Genomic DNA, 18,121 nt, shown 5'->3' with positions numbered 1-18,121 from the left:
ATAGGTCAACCCATAATGCCACAGGCTCCAAAGCCTTTTGGAGCAAGCTCTTGTTCATTTGTAGCTGGTGTTTCTGACTGATTTTTCATTAACAGAAAACAATGCTTTTAGAGTTCCCCTACCCACTCACTGAAAACTTGGAAGGGATCATCCAATCACAGTCCAGGCTCCGTGAGAGATAAAATGCACTGTGTTTCTGTCACAGTGCCATTCTGCCTAACTTCTGTCCAGAGAAGCCTGGGATTTGAGAAAGTTGCACACAGTGGGTACAAGGCTGCTTTATATAGTCCTCCATACATCAGATTGCAAGTGCCCTCAGACATGGTTTTGGCAAGTGGACATAGAGTCTGCCTCCAACTTTATATTCACAGAGTTCCCTGTACCCTCTTGAGTCTAGAGCATCACTGACAATTTTCTCTTAAATCATCTACCATTTTTTTAAAAAGGCTGTGTGTTCTTCTATGCTGGGGCTCTAACATCAGAGAAACAGTAGCAGCACAGATGACAACAATGGCCAGTGGTTTATGACTGCTGGCTCTCAGTCACTGGTCTCAGCACTATGACTATTGGCCTGGTCACTCTTTATGCAGTCAACAAATATTTGATGAGTAGAAAGCATGAGCCAAGCAGCTTGGAGTTGCTAGAAGCAGTCAAATATGGACTACAGATACCTTCTTGTGCCGTGTCAAAGGAAAAGCAGCTGGGAAACACATAGTAACTGACAAATGTAGACTGACCTTTATAACCAGAACTGGCAGAGATCTGGGTGTGACTTCACAAGGAAAGACAATGCAATGGAAGGACTGTGCTGGTCACAGGAAAAACAGTGAGCTTCCTCTCGATTTCTGCTTTCCTCAGGTTATCATATTCATATATATATATTCAGTGTATAGTAAGTGAAATTGATTAATTGATTGCTGTGTATTCTACTATCCTTTATGTATAGTTTCTTCCTCAGGCCCTTACTTTTCCCCTATGATGTTTATTGAAGAACTAACTTAACTAGCATGCATTATATTCTTACCCTTTTCATTCTGATGTAAAAATAAAGCCTTAGATTTATCAAAATACACACAGTATCTTCTCTGTTTGCCACCTGGATCAGATTGAAAAATGATTTTCACAATCTTCATCCATTAGCTATCATGAGCTTTATGTATATATGTATGTATGTGTATATATATATATATATATATATATATATATATATATATATATATACATGTGTGTGTGTGTGTGTGTGTGTGTAACAAATTACAGACTCAATGCTGACCAATGAATTTTTCTTATGCATTATTGTTTGATTTTATTATGATTGTATGAATTTAACCCACTGGGTTTTTTAATTTTTTTGTTTTGTTTTCTGGTCCTTGGGGTTACTCTTAGAGTGTCCCACACACTAAGTCTCATCACTTTGGTTCCTGAGTGTGATATGATACATATTGTAACTTATCCTCACTTCTTTACTTTCACAATTGACAAGAAATTATAGGGTCGTCTTATATTAATATATTTCCTATTCCAAAAATAGAATCAAGCATGTTTTGGAGAAAGTTGGTTTCTTTTGATTAGGTCATTATATGTAGAGGTCATTGTATAGGTATAGATACTTCTGGACACATTATTATATTGCCACAGCATTTCCAGTAGGTAGAGCTCAGAAATCGAGAACAGTGAAGAAAGAGAACAGACATATTGTCATTCAAGTGTTTCTTCTAAGTCACATTATAAGGCCCCGGCTTTTATTTAACTTCTCTGATTTCATATTTACACCCCATTTCTCCTCTGATGAAACTCATGTCTCCTAATAGAGTGCTATGCTCTAGCATGCAATCTATTTATAATTATATCAGTTGCGCATGGCCAGTCCTGCTTTCATGCACATTGTGATAATTGAAAATTGCTGAGGCTTCTTCATAACACCTGTTGTCCTAAAGATAGAGTGCCCCACCACCACCAATGATGTCCTGACAGAACACTGTATATCTAAGGCAGCTAGAACCCCACTTCCCTGGTTATGACAGTAGTTTCTCATGAACTTAAGTTCATTTATTCCTTGTCTCATAGGCTTCGTTACTTTCTGAATTGCAGCTTTATGTTCATAAGCATAGGTCTGTAATATAATCAGATGATAGAAACCGGAGAGCATTCAGGGTGTCCTCATGGTGTCCAAGGCCAACAGGTACATGGGATAGAAAGTTTTGATCCTGAATCACGTGTGTGCTCTCAGAGTGGAGGCTGACCCTGCTGTCTTCATGGCCTACAGCATCAGAACTGTTTTTCTCTAAAGGGTATGACAACCCATGCATTGGTCAGGATTATTTCAATTATTGAAAAGAGTTAACTTCCAATGTAAACAGAGATAAACAAAAGGCCTTACTTCTCTTATAACCACATGATAGACTGTATTCTTAAGAATAATAGTAAAATTCCTTAGGGGCTTTGGTTTTCATCTTCTCCCTGTATCTCTCTACCCCACACAGCCTCATTTCCTATGAGAGCACACACAGAGAGAGAGAGAGAGAGAGAGAGAGAAAGAAAGAGAGAGAGAGAGAGACAGACAGACACACTTACCTCCCCCACACACATGCATATACATTCACATACTCATACAATATACACACCCACCTACACACACACACACACACACACACACACACACATAAACACACACACACATATACATACTCATTCATATACACACATATACTTGCACACTCACACACAGACACAATAACACTTACACCCAAACATATGTATACATATTGTCATGGTTTGTATATGTTCTGCCCATGGAACGGCACTATTAGAAGATATAGCCCTGTTGGAGTAGGTGAGGTCTTGTTAGAGTAGGTGTGTCACTGTGGGTGTGGGCTTTGAGACCCTCATCCTAGTGCCTGAAAGTCAGTCTTCCACTAGCAGCCTTCAGATGAAGATGTAGAACTCTCAGCTCCTCTTGCACCTTGTCTGCCTGGATGCTGCCATGCTCCCACCTTGGTGATAATGGACTAAAGCTCTGAAGCTGTAAGCTAGCCACAGTTAAATGTTACCTTGGTCATGGTGTCTGTTCACAGCAGTAAACCCTAACTAAAACAAAAGTTGGTACCAGGGACTTGGTATTTCTGTGATAGACCTGACCATGTTTTTGTTCGGAAAAATGTGGATTTGGGGACTTTGAATTTGGAAAGTAGTGGAATGCTTTAAATGACTTAATGGGCTACCCTAGTAGGAATATGGAAGACTTTGTTACTCAGAGTGATTTGAATTGTGTGAACATAGGCCAAGAGGTTTCAGTGGAGAAATTCAATATGTGACCTGGAGACTGTTTTGTGGTATTTTGGTGAAGAATGTGGCTACATTTTGCCCTTGTCTGAAGAGTTTGCCTGAGGCTAAGGTAAAAAAAAAACTCAGATTAATTGCCTTGGGAAAGGAAGTCTTAGAAACACTTATCATAGAATTTGTTCCTGGTTAAATCTCATGAAGAACATTTCAAACAAGCATAGCAAGCTGAGAAAGGAAAAAATATAAAATACATGGTTGAAGTATTAAAGGAGCACCAGGAAGTAAAATGAAGCTGAATCCTCTATTCTAGAAGATAATGAATTAAGGGAGTGGGACTTTAGGGCAAGATGCTATCTAGCTAAATTTAGATCCAAGCACCTTCCCTGAGAATTGCAGAGTTTGTGTTTTATAATTTCATTCATTTCTGACAGTCAGTAAAGTCCTAACTAAATGTTCTTCAGATTTAGATGGATAAAGAAGACACAGGGCAATCTTGGATCTGCACTCCACTTCCTGGCCCACAGCTCTGCCTGACTTCTGGGAGGTCTGTGGCCAACCAGAAAAACCAGGTGAGGTACCCCCACCACAGTCCACTAATTTCTGGTCCCCTGGCAAGCCCAGAAGCCCAGAGGTCTGCCCCATCCTGTCTGTGCTCTCCTTTCAGGTCCATATCCTGCAATCATGGGTCTACACTCCACTCCCCAGCCCACAGCATTACCTATATTCCATGAGGCCAATTTCCACCCAAGACAACCAGTCTTAGAGGCCTGCCAACACCAGAGATGGCTAAATGCAAGCACAAGAACACAATCAATGACTAAGGTCCAATAAGGCACCATCAGAACCCAGCTCTCCAACTGCAGCAAGCTGTGGATATAGTAACACACTTGAAGAATAAGGCAATGACCATAAATCTCTTCTTATGTAGATGGGAAAGGTGTTTAAAGAGGAAATAATTAAATCACTAAAGAAATACAAGAAAATAGAATAAAATAGGTAGAGGCTTTTAAAATGAGAGAACAAACACAGAAGTGGATGCTCACAGTCAGCTATTGGATAGATCACAGGGCCCCAAATGGAGGAGCTAGAGAAAGTAACCAAGGAGCTAAAGGGATCTGCAGCTCTATAGGTGGAACAACAATATGAACTAACCAGTACCCCTGGAGCTCATGTCTCTAGCTGCATATGTATCAGAAGATGGCCTGGTCAGCCATCTGTGGAAAGAGAGGCCCATTGGTCTTGCAAACATTATATGCCTCAGTACAGGGAACACCAGGGCCAAGAAGTGGGAGTGGGTGGGTGGGGGAGTGGGTGGGGGAGCATGTGGGGGACTTTTGGGATAGCATTGGAAATGTAAATGAAATAAATACCTAATAAAAAATTTAAAAAAATAAAATAAAATGAGAGAACAACAAAACCAGGAAAATATAATCAAGCAGGTGAAGGAAATGAACAAACTGTTTAAGACTTGAAAGTGGAAATAGAAGCAATAAAGGAAACAAAACCAGAGGGAATCTGGAAGAGAACAGGAACTGCAGACAGAAGCATCACCAACAAAGTACAAGAGATGGAAAAGAGAATCTCAGGCATAGAAGTTACAATAAAAGAAATTGATCCATTAGTTAAGGAAAATGTCAAATATAAAAACTAACACAAAACATCTGGGAAATTTGGGACACTATGAAAATACCAAACCTAAAAATATTAGGAATAGAAGAAGGAGTTCCCAGCTCAAAGGCCCAGAAAATACCTTCAATAAACTCATAGAAGAAAACACCCCTAATCTAAAAAAAGAGATGGCTGTAACTGTACCAGAAACTTACAGAATACCAAATAGATTGGATCAGAAAAGAAAATCCTTCTACTACATAATAAACAAAACACAAAATGGGTGGAATAAAGAAAGAATATTAAAAGCTGCAAGAAGAAAAGGCCAAGCAACATATAAAGACAGACCTATTAGAATTACAACTGACTTCTCAATAGAGACTCTAAAAGCCAGAAGAGCCTGGACAGATGTCTTGTAGACCCTAAAAGATCACAGATGCCAGGCCAGACTACTATCCCCAGCAAAACTCTCAACCAACACAGATGGGCAGATGGAGAAACCAAGATATTCCATGACAAAACCAAATTAAAATACTATCTCTCTACTAATCCAGTCCTAGAAAGGATACTAGAAGGAAAACTCCAATACAAGAAGAGTAACTACACCCAAGATAACAAAAGAAATTAATCATATCATAGACACACTTACACACACACACACACACACACACACACACACACACACACACACAAACACTAACACCTCCAACATCAAAATAACAGGGAGTAGCAATCATTGGTCATTAATATCTATCAACATCAATGGACTCTATTCACCAATAAAAAGAAGCAGGCAAACAGAATGGATGTGTAAACAGGATGCACCATTCTGCTGCATTCAAGAAATATACCTTAGCAAAAAACATAGATACTAACTCAGAGTAAATATCTGGAGAAGGGTTTTATAAGAAAATGGACCCCCCAAAAAAAGCTGGAATAGTCATTTTAATATCTTATAAAATAGACTTTCAACCAAAATTAATCAAAAGAGATGGGAAAGGACACTTTATACTCATAAAAGGAAAAACCCACCAAGATGACTTCTCAATTCTGAACATCTATGCCACAGATGAAAAGGTACCCATATTCATAAAAGAAACATTACTAAAACTTAAAACACACATAAGCCCTATATATTAATAGTGTGGATCTGATGGTTTTAGTGCAGAATACAACCAGCCTTTCAAAGAAGAATTAATACCAATACTCCTCAAACTATTCCACAAAATAGAAACAGAAGGAACACTGCCAAACTTATTCAATGAAGCCAGTAACCCTAATACCCAAACCACAGAAAAACTCAACAAAGAAAGAGAATTACAGACCAATTTCTCTAATGAACTTCCATGTAATAATACTCAATAAAATACTCACAGATCCAAGAACACATCTAAAACATCATTCATCATGATCAAGTAGGCTTTATCCCATGGATACAGGAATGGTTCAATATCCAAAAATCTATCAACGTAATCCATTATATAAACAAACTGAAGAAAAAAAAATCACATGACCATCTCATTGGATGCTGGAAAAGCCTTTGACAAAATCCAACACCCTTTCATATTAAAAGTCTTGCAGAGTTCAGGGTTACAAGGCCCATACCTAAATATAATAAAACCTATACATAAGAAGTCAACAGCTGGGGCTGGAGAGATGGCTTAGCAGTTAAGAGCACTGGACTGCTCTTCTGAAGGTCCTGAGTTCAAATCCCAGCAACCACATGAATGCTCACAACCATCTGCACAGCTACAGTGTACTCATATATATAAAGGAAATAAATAAATCTTAAAAAAAAGAATCCAACAGCCAATATCAAATTAAAAGTAGAGAAACTTAAAGCAATTCCACTAAAATCAGAGACAAGACAAGGGTGCCTGCTCTTTCCCTATCTATTCAAAATAGTACTGGAAGTTCTAGCTAGAGCAATATGACAAGAAAAGAAGAAAAGTGGTTACAAATTGGAAAATAAGAAGTCAAAGTATCACTATTTGTGTACAATATGATAGTATACATAAACCACCCTCAAAATTCTACCAAAGAACTCCTACAGCTAATAAACATCTTCAGCAAAGTGGCTGGATACAAAATTGACAAAAAAAAAATCAGTATTCCTTTTTTTGTTTGTTTGTATTTTGTTTTTTGTTTTTTGTTTTTTTTTTTTCAAGACAGGGTTTCTCTGTGTAGCCCTGGCTATCCTGGAACTCACACTGTAGACCAGGCTGGCCTCAAACTCAGAAATTCACCTGCCTCTGCCTTCCAAGTGCTGGAAATAAAGGCATGTGCCACCACACCCAGCAGTATTCCTCTTTTATGCAAATGATAAACAAGCTGAGAAAGAAATTAGAGAAACAACAGCCTTCACAATAGCCACAAATAATGTAATATATCTTGCTGTAACTCTAACCAAGCAAGTGAAAATCTGCCTAAGAAGAACTTCAAGTTTCTGAAAAAGAAATTGAAGATGATATAAGAAGATGGAAAGATCTCCCATGCTCATCGATCAGTAGGATTATCAGATTTAAAAAGGCCATCTGACCGAAAGCAATCTAGATTCAGTGCAATTTCCATCAAAATTCTGACACAATTCTTCACAGATATGGGAAGAGTAATTCTCAACTTCACTTATATGGAAAAAACCGATACCTAAAACATCCCTGAACAATAAAAGAACTTCTGGAGGTATCATTATACCTGATATCAAGCTGTACTAAAAAGCAATAGTAATAAAATGTGCATGGCATACATATAGAAACAGACAGGTTGATCAATGGAATTGAATTGAAGACCCCAAAATAAACCCACACACCTAGGTATACTTCATTTTTGACAAAGAAACAACAACAACAAAAAAAGCATACAATGTGGGAAAAAGCATCTTCAACAAACAACAAATGCTTTGGTCTAACTGGCTGCCTGTAGAAGAATGCAAATATATCTATATTTATCATCCTGCACAAAACTCAAGTTCACATGAATTAAAGGCTTCAACATAAAACTGGATATACTAAATCTTGTACAAAAGAAACTGGGAAATAATGTTGAATGCGCTGGGATTGGAGACAATTTCCTGAACAGAACACCAATGCTCTGGTACTAAGATTAACAATTTATAAGTGGAACCTCATGAAACTGCAAAGCTTCTGTAAGGCAAAGGGACACAGTCAATAGAAGAAAAGAACAGTCTATAGACTGGGAAATGTCTTCATTAACCCTACATCCTACAGAGGACTAATATCAAAAATATATAAAGAACTCATGAAACTAGACAGCAGCAAATCAAATAACTCAATTAAAAAGTGGGATACAGAGTTTAACAAAGGATTCTCAACAGCGAAATCTCAAATGGCCAAGAAGCACTTACAGAAATGTTCAGTGTCTTTAATCATCAGGGAACTGATGAATGGCTAAGATTAAAAAAAAAAATCAAGTAACAGAATACGCTGGCAAATATATGGAGCAAAGATAACATTCTTTCATTGCTGGTAGGAGTGTAAATGTGTACAACCACACTGGAAATCAGTCTGGTGGTTTGTCAGAAAATTAAAAACAGTGCTACATGAAGACCCAACTATACCACTCCTGGGCATATACCCAAAAGATGCCTCAGCATACCACAATGCTCCACTATGTTCATAGCAGCTTTATTTATAGTATCCAGAAACTGGAATCAACCTAGACATCCCTCAAACAAGGAATGGATATAGAAAAGGTGGTTCATTTTCATAATGGAATACTATTCAGCTATTAAAAACAAGAACGTCATGAATTTTGCAGGCAAATGGATGGACATAGAAAATTTTATTCTTTGTGAGTTAACTCAGAACCAAAAGGATATGCATGGTATGTACTCATTTGTAAGTGGATATTAGCTATAAAGTACAAGATAACCATGCTACACTCCAAAGACACCCCCCATTCCAGAAAAAAAACTAAAAACTATTCAAGAAGGAAGGCCCAAGCTAGGATGTTTTAATCTCACTTAGAAGGGTGAATAAAATATTGATAGGAGGCAGATAGAGGGAGGAAACTGGGTGACAAAGGGGATTGGAAGGGAAAAGGGGGTTCAGAATGAAGGGCATGAGGAGACACAGGAGAGTGAATCTGAGGCTGATGGGGGTGGGTGGTAGGGTATGGAGGCATCCCTTAGAGAGGACAGAGAGCTAGATAGGGAGACTTCCAGAAGACTATGGTGGTTACTTTAGCTGAGACTCCGAACAGTAGGGATATGGAAACTGAAGTGGCCACCTCCTGTAGCCAGTGAGGACTCCCACTTGAAAGATAAGGACACCGACTCATCTACAAAACTTTCAACTCAAAATTTGTCTTGTCTACAAGAAATGCAGGGACACACAGGGGAACGCCAGGGCCAAAAAGGGGGAGTGGGGGGGTAGGGGATTGGGGAGGTTGGGTATGGGGGACTTTTGGGATAGCATTGGAATTGTAAACGAGGAAAATACCGAATAAAAAGAGAGAGAAAACAAAGAAATGCAGGGACAAAGATGGAGCAGAGATTAAGGGAATGGCCAACCAATAAATGGCCCAACTTGAGCCCCAACTCGTGAATAAGCATCAATCTCTGACACTATCAATAATACTCTATTATGCTTGTAGACAGGAGCCTAGCCTGATTTTCCTCTGAGAGACTCCATCAAACAGCTGACTGAAAAAGGTACAGAGACTCACAGCCAAACATTGACAGAACTGGAAAATTCTTACAGAAGAGTTGGATGAAAAATTGAGGGCCCTGAAAGGGATAGGAACTCCATGGGAAGCCAATAGTATTAACTAACCTGAACACCTGAGTGCTCTCAGAGACTAAAACACAAATCAAAGAGCATACATGGGCTTGAACTAGGCCCCCAGAACATAAGTAGTGGATGTGCAATTGGTCTTCATGTGGGCCTCCCAGCAACTGGAGTGGGGGCTGTCTCTAAAGCTGTTGCCTATCGGTGTAATTTATTCCTCTATTTGGGCTGCCTTGTCTGGCCTCAGTGGGAAGGATGGGCCTAGCTATGTATAGATCTGATATGTCAGTGAGGGAGAATACCCAGGGGGGACCTTCACCCTCTCAGAGGAGAAGGGGGATGGGGAAAGGGGCTGTGGGGAGTCAGCAGCTGGCATGTAAAGTGAATAAATAAATTAACTGTTGGGAGAAAAATAACAGAGACTCTGAGAAGGCACTTAAGATACTCTTTAATCTTAAGGTTTGGGTTTTTTTGCTTTTGTTTTTGTTTTATGTTCAGTTCCTTTTTCCTAGTCAGGTAAGTGGGATTGTATGCTGACTAGTTTTTACATCAATTTGGCACAAACTGAAATCATCTGAGAGGAGGAAACCTTAATTTAAGGAAATACCTCCATAAGATCAGGCTGCAGGCAAGCCTGCAATCCCTTTTCTTAATCAATAGTTGATGGAGAGCCAAGACCATTGTGGGTGGGTACACCCTTAGGCTGTGGCTTCTAGGTTCTTTAAGAGGGCAGGATGAACAAACCATAAGGAGCAAGCCAGTAAGCAGCACTCCCTCATGACTTTAGCATCAGCTCTTGCCTCCAAGTTCCTGCCCTGGCTTGAGTTCCTTCCATAGCTTCCCTTAACATTGGAGGGTGGCCTAAAATTTGGAAGATGAAACAAACACCATTCTCCTTGAGTTGATTACTGTCCTGGTATTTTATCATAGTAATATAAACCCTAATTAAGATATAAATGCTAGTAAGTCTTGTGCCCTGGACATCATCTACCTCCATGTCTTCCATTCATTTATAAAATGGGCTATAGGACCTAGAGGCATTTACAAACCAGATCATTCCAAGAGATTTGAATTCAGTTCCAGCTCTAGAAGTATGTGGTTCTAAATTTAACTGTTCTCCTTGATATATTTCATGTAAGTAATTCAGACACATTTATGAAGTAAATATCTCTCACTCAATGAAGTGATCTCTTGTGTGCGTAAAATGATGCCATTTATGGGGCCCCTTTCCGCTCAAGTCCATACTCTTAATATAATAGAAGTAGAGAAAATGAGTTTGTGGTTCCAAGGACAAGCTTAAAAAGTGTCAAGGCAGAAACAGTAACAAGGTTAGTGTCATAAGCTGCTTTATATACCTGCACTGGCTGGTTTTGTGTGTCATCTTGACACAAGCTGGAGTTATCACAGAGAAAGGAGCCTCCCTTGAGGAAAAGGCATTTTCTCATTAGTGATCAAGCGGGGAGGACCCAGTCCAATGTAGGTGGTGCCTGGGATAGTGGTCCTGGGCTCTATAAGAAAGCAAGCTGAGCAGGTCATGGGAAGCAATCCAGTAAGCAGCACTCCTCCATGGCCTCTGCATCAGTTTCTGCCTCCAAGTTTCTGCCCTGTGCTAGTTCCTGTCCTGACTTCCTTTGGTGATGAACAGAAATTTGGATATGTAAGCTGAATAAACCTTCCTCCCCAACTTTCTTCTTTGTTATGATATTTTGTACAGGAATACAAACCCTGACTAAGACAAATTGGTACCAGCAGTGGGGTACTTCTGTAATGGCCTGATCATGTTTTTAGAGGACTGTGGAAGGACTTTGGAACTTTGAGCTACAAGAGTCATTGGGATGTTAAGAGCTCTGTGGGATATTCTGTGGGAGCTTGAAAGATACTGTTGAGAACAGTGCAAAAGATGGAGGCCGGGCTTGGGAAATTTCAGAGGGAATGTTAAAGATTCTTATCAGGGCCATTGCTGTTTTGATTATGAAAATTCTGTGGTTCTGCCTAGCTGGGGTTAAAGAATCAGCTGTGATTAACAGATACCAGAACTACTAAAGCAAAACCTTTGCATTACTGGGAATATTGATGCTGGCTAGCTGGAGCTAAGAAATTAGCAGTGGTTAAGAAGAGAACTGCATCACTAAGGTGAAATCTTTTGCAAAGTGTTTCCTGAGAGCACAGAGAAGCTATGTTCCTTAGGCAGCCACTGTTGTACCTAGTATTGGCAGGCAGATTTGGTAATATATAAGAGTCAACCAGGTGGTACTGGTTTTGAAACACGAAGGGGTAGTAATTGATGCTTGGCATTGTGAGAGGCCAGAAGAGGCCATTGGTGAAGGTGAAGACTCAGTGGCAGTTGCAGGCCCAGGACTGAAGGGGTCATGTAGAGAAGTTGAGGCATGGTGTAATGGTTTGTATATCCTTGGACCAGGGAGTGGCACCATCTGAAGGTGTGGCCTTGTTGGAATAGGTGTGACCTGGTTGGAATGGGTGTGTCATTGTGGGTGTGGGTATAAGATCCTCATCCTAGTTGCCTGGAAGTCAGTCTTCCACTAGCAGCCTTTGGATGAAGACATAGAACTCTCAGCTCCTCCTGCGCCATGCCTGCCTGAATACTGCCATGCTCCCACCTTGATGATAATGAACTGAACCTCTGAACCTGTAAGCCAGCCCCAATTAAATGTTGTTGTTATTTTATAAGACTTGCCTTGGTCATGGTGTCTGTTCACAGCAGTAAAACCCTAACTAAAACACATGGCACCATGAAAAGAGCCTATGAGAGGATATTTGTGAAAGTCCAGTCCAGTTGCAGCAGAAGACAACAGTATTTTGGAGATTCCAGTACCGTGAGATGGCCACCAAGAACAGCAACAGCAGTGAAATACGGGCAGCTGGTGCCTAGAAGGAAAGGTGTGTGCTCAAAAGGCAGAAGTGACCTAAGGGGGACCCCAGAAGATTTTGAGTGGATCCCAGACATTGGACTGTTAGAGTTTGATTTTGATTTTGATTATGACTGTGCCTTGATATTTTCCCTCTTGAAGTAGGATAGTGTTTTAGTGGAGCTCACAGTTAAAAGACTTTGAATTGTAAAAAGATTTTGAATTTCAAAAGAGATTGGATATTTTATAGGTATGTAAATTTTAATGTGTAAGAATTTGTAAAGACTTTGGGACTTTTAAAGTTATTTAGATCTTGGGGATGAATAAGAAAGTAGGGGTTGAGGTTGAATAGTGATGTGTTTGTGTGTCAAGTTGATAAGGGGTCAGTGGTACTGGCTTGTTTTGTGTGTCAACTTGACACAAGGGAGAAAGGAGGCTCCCTTGAAGAAATGTCTCCATGAGATCCAGCTGTAAGGCATTTTCTCAATTAGTGATCAAGAGTGGGAGGCCCAGTCCAATGAAGTTGGTGCCATCCCTGAGATAGTGGTCCTGGGTTCTATAAGAAAGCAAGCTGAGCAAGCCAGGGGAAGCAAGCCTGTAAGAAGCACTCCTCCATAACCTCTGCATCAGCTCCCACCTCCAGAGTTCCTGCCTCGTGTGAGTTCCAGTCCTGACTTCCTTTGGTGATGTGGAAATGTAAGCTGAAAAACCCTTTCCTCCCCAACTTGCTTCTTGGTCATGATATCTTGTGCAGGAATACAAACCCTGACCAAGACAATATCCTAGTTTTATATTTATTTGGTTGTTTGGTTTTTTTAAGATTTTAGTTTCAATTATGGTGTGTGTGTGTGTGTGTGTGTGTGTGTGTGTGTGTGTGTGTGTGTGTGTATTATGTGTGCATGAGTGTGGATTCATGAAGAGCTCAGAAGTGGGTAGTGGATCTCCTAGAGCTCAAGTGGTATGCGCTGTTTGACATAGGATGAGGACCAAGCTCTAAGGACCAAGCTTGCATCCTCTACAAAAGCAGTACTTGCTCCCACCGCTTAGGTTTCTTTAAGACCTGGATACATGTAGCCCACACTAGCCTCAAACTCACTATGAACCCAAATATAGCCTTATACTGGTCCTAATTTTCCTCCCAACTCTTCCTATATGCTGAATTGACAGGCATGCGCCAGCAGGCTTGGCTCATAGCTTCTCTTATTTTGCTTTGTTCTAAACTCAGGTAATTCCTCTTTTCTTTTGAGCCGCCCTAATCTTCTTACTGTTGCCACTATTAAGTTTTGTAAATTACAATTATCATTTCTGTGTTTCAATTGCTTCATTGCCATTCTGGGGGAAATAATCTTTCTCAGGCTTACAGTGATATGAGAGGAAAGGGAGCAACAGTGGAGACTTTAAAGGACAGTGTGATGTGTAAGTACAATTTGAGTGTTAACTATGATCAGTTATACTTAAGTCCTAGGGGAAAATGATGCCCAATAATTGTCTGACACTGAGATGACATCATCTAAAACTGATATCTGATCTGTGGCTGTGTCTTCTGACTTTGTTACTGCTCTTCCCAGAATGGCAATCAACTAGGTAACTTTTAAGAAGGGACAGAAGCCTTCTGTCCAGCAAATGTCTTCGGGACTCCATTTCTAGTGTCTTATTTTTAGAAATATAGATATGGATCTTGCTCGGTGGTATGGCAAGAATTTTACTGAACTTTCCAACCTTTGTATGAGCTCTAGAAAAGGCAAGAGGGTCCCAGAAAGGGTCTCATACTGGGTGAAGCACAGGGAGCTGTCACATGTGCCATCAGCTTGATTTCACTGCTATTCCTCAGTGACTTGGGCAGAAAACACTGACTACATTGTCAGAGGACACTGCATAAAACAACCAAGTAGCCCCTCCTATGTGCATTTGACCCAGGATAAATGACAGTTCCTACATCTATCAACTATGTTTCTAAATCTACCAGCTATGGGATTATTTAGCCAGCAGAATTGACTAAAACTTGTTTGAAGGGACTCATCAGCTTATATCTAGGAGATGCTTCCTAACAAAAGTAGCTTATATTCTGGATTTTGTGCTGTCTAGAACCAAAGAAATAAATCCTAAGATCAAAAACCATGCTTATTTACATCCATATGCTGAATTCTAATTTGCACATGATTCTGACTTCCAAGTGTGATAATGGTAGTAGATGATGGCTGATGGATGTTTGCCAAGAAACAAAGGTCCCTCTTCCACTCAATGTCCCTCAGATCACATCCTGGGTCTATATTCCCTTCTGGTGTCCACTGACCACATAAGAGAGTTGGAGAGGCTGCTGGTTGCTGTGGGTAGAGAAACTGAAGGCTATCAAGGAGAGGAATCTATAAGTCACATCCTGTGAAGACAGAATGAGAGAGAGTTGTTTGATAAGAAGACGAGAACACCACTGGGGTTTGTAAGGTCCATGGTAAGCACATCTTTTTGTGAACATTCAGTGCTATCACCAGAATCAGTAGTCAAAGCTTCAAAGAGGGCTTAGGCTAGATCTTGTGAAGACTGAAGGCCTAGCACATCAAAGGGTTTAGGTTCCATCCCTGGCATTGGAAAACAAATAATAAATGAAACCATTGCTAAAGCTAAAATATAAAGAAAAATGAACACTGACTCTAACTTCATCCATGTATAAAAGTCACAAAAAAGGGCTCTGGTACTTGTTATCATGTGAGAAGTACTTGGTCACTTTGCAAGATTCAGTCTTCCAAATGTACGTAAACATTCTTATGTCTGTTTTCTCTTTGGTTCATCCAGCCTCTTTGCTGAGAAAGACGAACCTTTTGACCAAATATCACACACTTTCTGGAAGGTCCTGGTGCCTGAAATCCTGATAGATTGCCACCATTTCCAGGAATAGTTAACTGTTCTGACCCTTCACCCACTTTCTTTGTTCTCTTCTTGTACCTACCTCAAAGTAGCCTTCAAGTATAGACTTTGAGTTGAAACTCAGCCAATGAGATGCAGCCATGTCTCATTGCATTAGCTGAAAGGTAGAAGCCATGGTGGTCAGGTGTCCTTGTCTTCTACCTTCTGTGCAGAAGCAAAGCTTTCTTTGTGGCAATAATTAAATGTGCATGGTCATCTGTTGATTTGTGACCCACTCCTCTCTACAACATCTGCTTACTCTGTCCCCTTTCTCAGGTAACTTCACTGACCTTATCCCCAATAATCCTGTATATGAGGGTATAAGGCTTAGAGTCAGATAGTACATGCATAAGGCACATGTTCATTAATTGCTAACTATGGTTCCTATTAGTCATTAGACTATACTATAGGTTAAGGGTTTTAGAGTGCTTGCCTGGCATATAAGAAGACCTGCATTTGATTTCATACACTGTATAAATGGAGGGGTGCATACCTGAATCTCAGCACTTTGGAGGTGGAGACAGGAGGGCCAGGAGTTCAAGGTCATCTTCAGCTACACATTGAGCTACAGCCCAGCCTGTACTATATGAGGTCACAAAATCCTATATAACATAATGAAAGTCTGAACGTTTCAAGAGAAATCAAAGTAATTGTTGCTAGGCATTATAAAGAAAGTAAGAAAACAAAGATTCTAGAAGGTAATGGAACATGAGGATGGTGTGGTTTTATGACATCCATCTCTGTATCCTTCTCTAGGTAGCTGTACTTTCTAAAGTGCTAGTTCCTTTCCTTGTTTTCATTTGATTGTTTGCTTTTGTTCTTTTTTTGTTGTTGTTGTTTTGCTTTTTCTGACTTATTATCCTTGTCTTCACATCCTACTTAGGCAACTGCTGGTCCAGGCATAGTAGCCTTCCCACACTGTAGTCATCTAAAATTACTCAAACAAACACTGTGTAGCTTTATAATAAGCCACTACTTTATGTCATATTAAAAATTACTGAGCAGAGAGCCTTTAAGTATAGGTTCCTTGGCATTGTGGCCCCTGATTCCTGTTTTCTGCTGATTTGTCGGAGCTATCATAGTGTCAGACTCTGAGTGTGGGATAGATGGGTTGATGGGTGGACAAATAGACAGATGTGTGGTTGGGTTGGAGGATGTCTGGATGGAAGGATGTTTGAATGGAAAATTGGGTAGCTGAATGGAAGAATGGATGGGTGATAAAATGGATGGGAGGATAAGTGGACAAATGTGTGAGAGGGTGGGAGGATGGTTAAATGTATGTATGTATGTATGTATGTATGTATGTATGTATAGATGGGTGTGTGGATGGATGATGGATGGATGGATGATGGATGGATGGATGGATGGATGGATGGATAAGAGGATGAGAATGGAGATAGACAAATGGATAGATGGACATACAGACATATGGACAGATACATGCAGGGAAGGATGGATGGATCGATGGATGGACGGATGGGAAAAATCAGCACAGGGATAGTATTTCACATGTAGAAGCATCTCAGCCACTTCATTCAACACCTGTCTGCCTTTGGAATTTCTTCCAAGCTGCACAGCCTTTATTCTTACTTCCTGCAGCCAGCAGCTCTTTGTATCTTCAGGCAACACAAATTCTCTTCAGAAAAGCTGTGTTTAGCGTGGACTTACAAAATCTTACATGGTGCAATAGAGATTACTGCAAGCACCCTCTTTAAATAAATGAAATTACAATTGAGGGGTGCTACTCAGGCACCATAGCTCACAAAGAAAAAGCAGGCTAATTTTGTGCTTCACTAATTCAAGATTCTTTTGCTGTGTGGTTGTGGGGGATACAGCATGACAGATGTGTTCGGGGTTTTCATGTTTCATTAAGAAATAGATTTTGCACATCGGTAGTTATGTGGGAGAGAAGATATAAACTATGCTAGGACTAAATATCTAGTAGTCACACTTTTTGAATATAAAAAGGCTGCACAACTACATTTATTTTCATTTTAAGAAATGCTATAGAGGCAAATTATTGTCTCTTTAGCTCCATGGCTCTTTTAAGTTAAACTTGGAGAACCATGAGTCCATTTACTTGAATCAAGTATTAAAAAAGGATATGATTCTAAGTAGCAATTAAGACTTAAATGCCATCATTTAATTTCTCCCTGGAAAGCATTTGTTTGCCATCCTATGACTGAGACATTAAATTGGCCACATCTGGAGAAAAACCAAAGACAATGCTATATCAAACCTCATTTTCGGAGGGCACATCTGCTTCCAGAGAGAAAAAAATACAAAAATTAAAAGCAGCCAAAGAGAAAACGAAGGCCCATAACAAATGTGAAAGGGTGGATGATAAACTGTTACCATGGAGAGCAGTGGAATTAATTTGGAGCCCACTTGTAGGTATAGCCCTGGTGGCTCTTGACTGAGCTAAGCATATAGAGAAAGGTGAAAGTTCCTGCCAGAACTGTAGGTCACTCTGTGTCATTTTGTGTGAATCTTGTTATATCACCATTAACCTATCCCTCTGTGACCTTGACAGCATTCATGAGGAATGTCTCAAAGTCATGTTTATGTGGCAGGAGATTGTCCTTCTATTGTGGCCATGAGTGAGTGGACCAGGCTAGACACTGGCTCACAGTGGCCAGTTACATTTTTTTTTGATCAGGTCTCTGGCTTTGAGATCTAGTTCAGGTTGGTATGTTTGTTTCAACTTATTATGTG

At 40.0% G+C, this 18,121-nt stretch overlaps 1 long non-coding RNA gene across 3 annotated transcripts in view; it reads left to right on the top strand.

Annotated features, from left to right (window-relative positions):
• The first annotated feature begins 631 nt into the window (after positions 1–631).
• Gm32500 overlaps positions 632–18,121 on the top strand; it is a 39,551-nt gene continuing 22,061 nt past the window's right edge. The window contains exons 1-3 of one of the 3 annotated variants that reach the window (XR_879874.2): positions 632–858; positions 3,744–3,851; positions 3,947–4,201. This is a non-coding gene — a long non-coding RNA (predicted gene, 32500). Of the gene's footprint in view, positions 859–3,743; positions 3,852–3,946; positions 4,202–18,121 lie in introns of those variants that run through there. The other 2 variants (XR_388663.3, XR_388664.3) reach the window with 2 other exon arrangements.

This window comes from Mus musculus, chromosome 11 (genome assembly GCF_000001635.26).
Source record: "Mus musculus strain C57BL/6J chromosome 11, GRCm38.p6 C57BL/6J".
NCBI classification, from domain to species: domain Eukaryota; kingdom Metazoa; phylum Chordata; class Mammalia; order Rodentia; family Muridae; genus Mus; species Mus musculus.
This window is presented reverse-complemented; position numbering and strand designations above follow the sequence as displayed.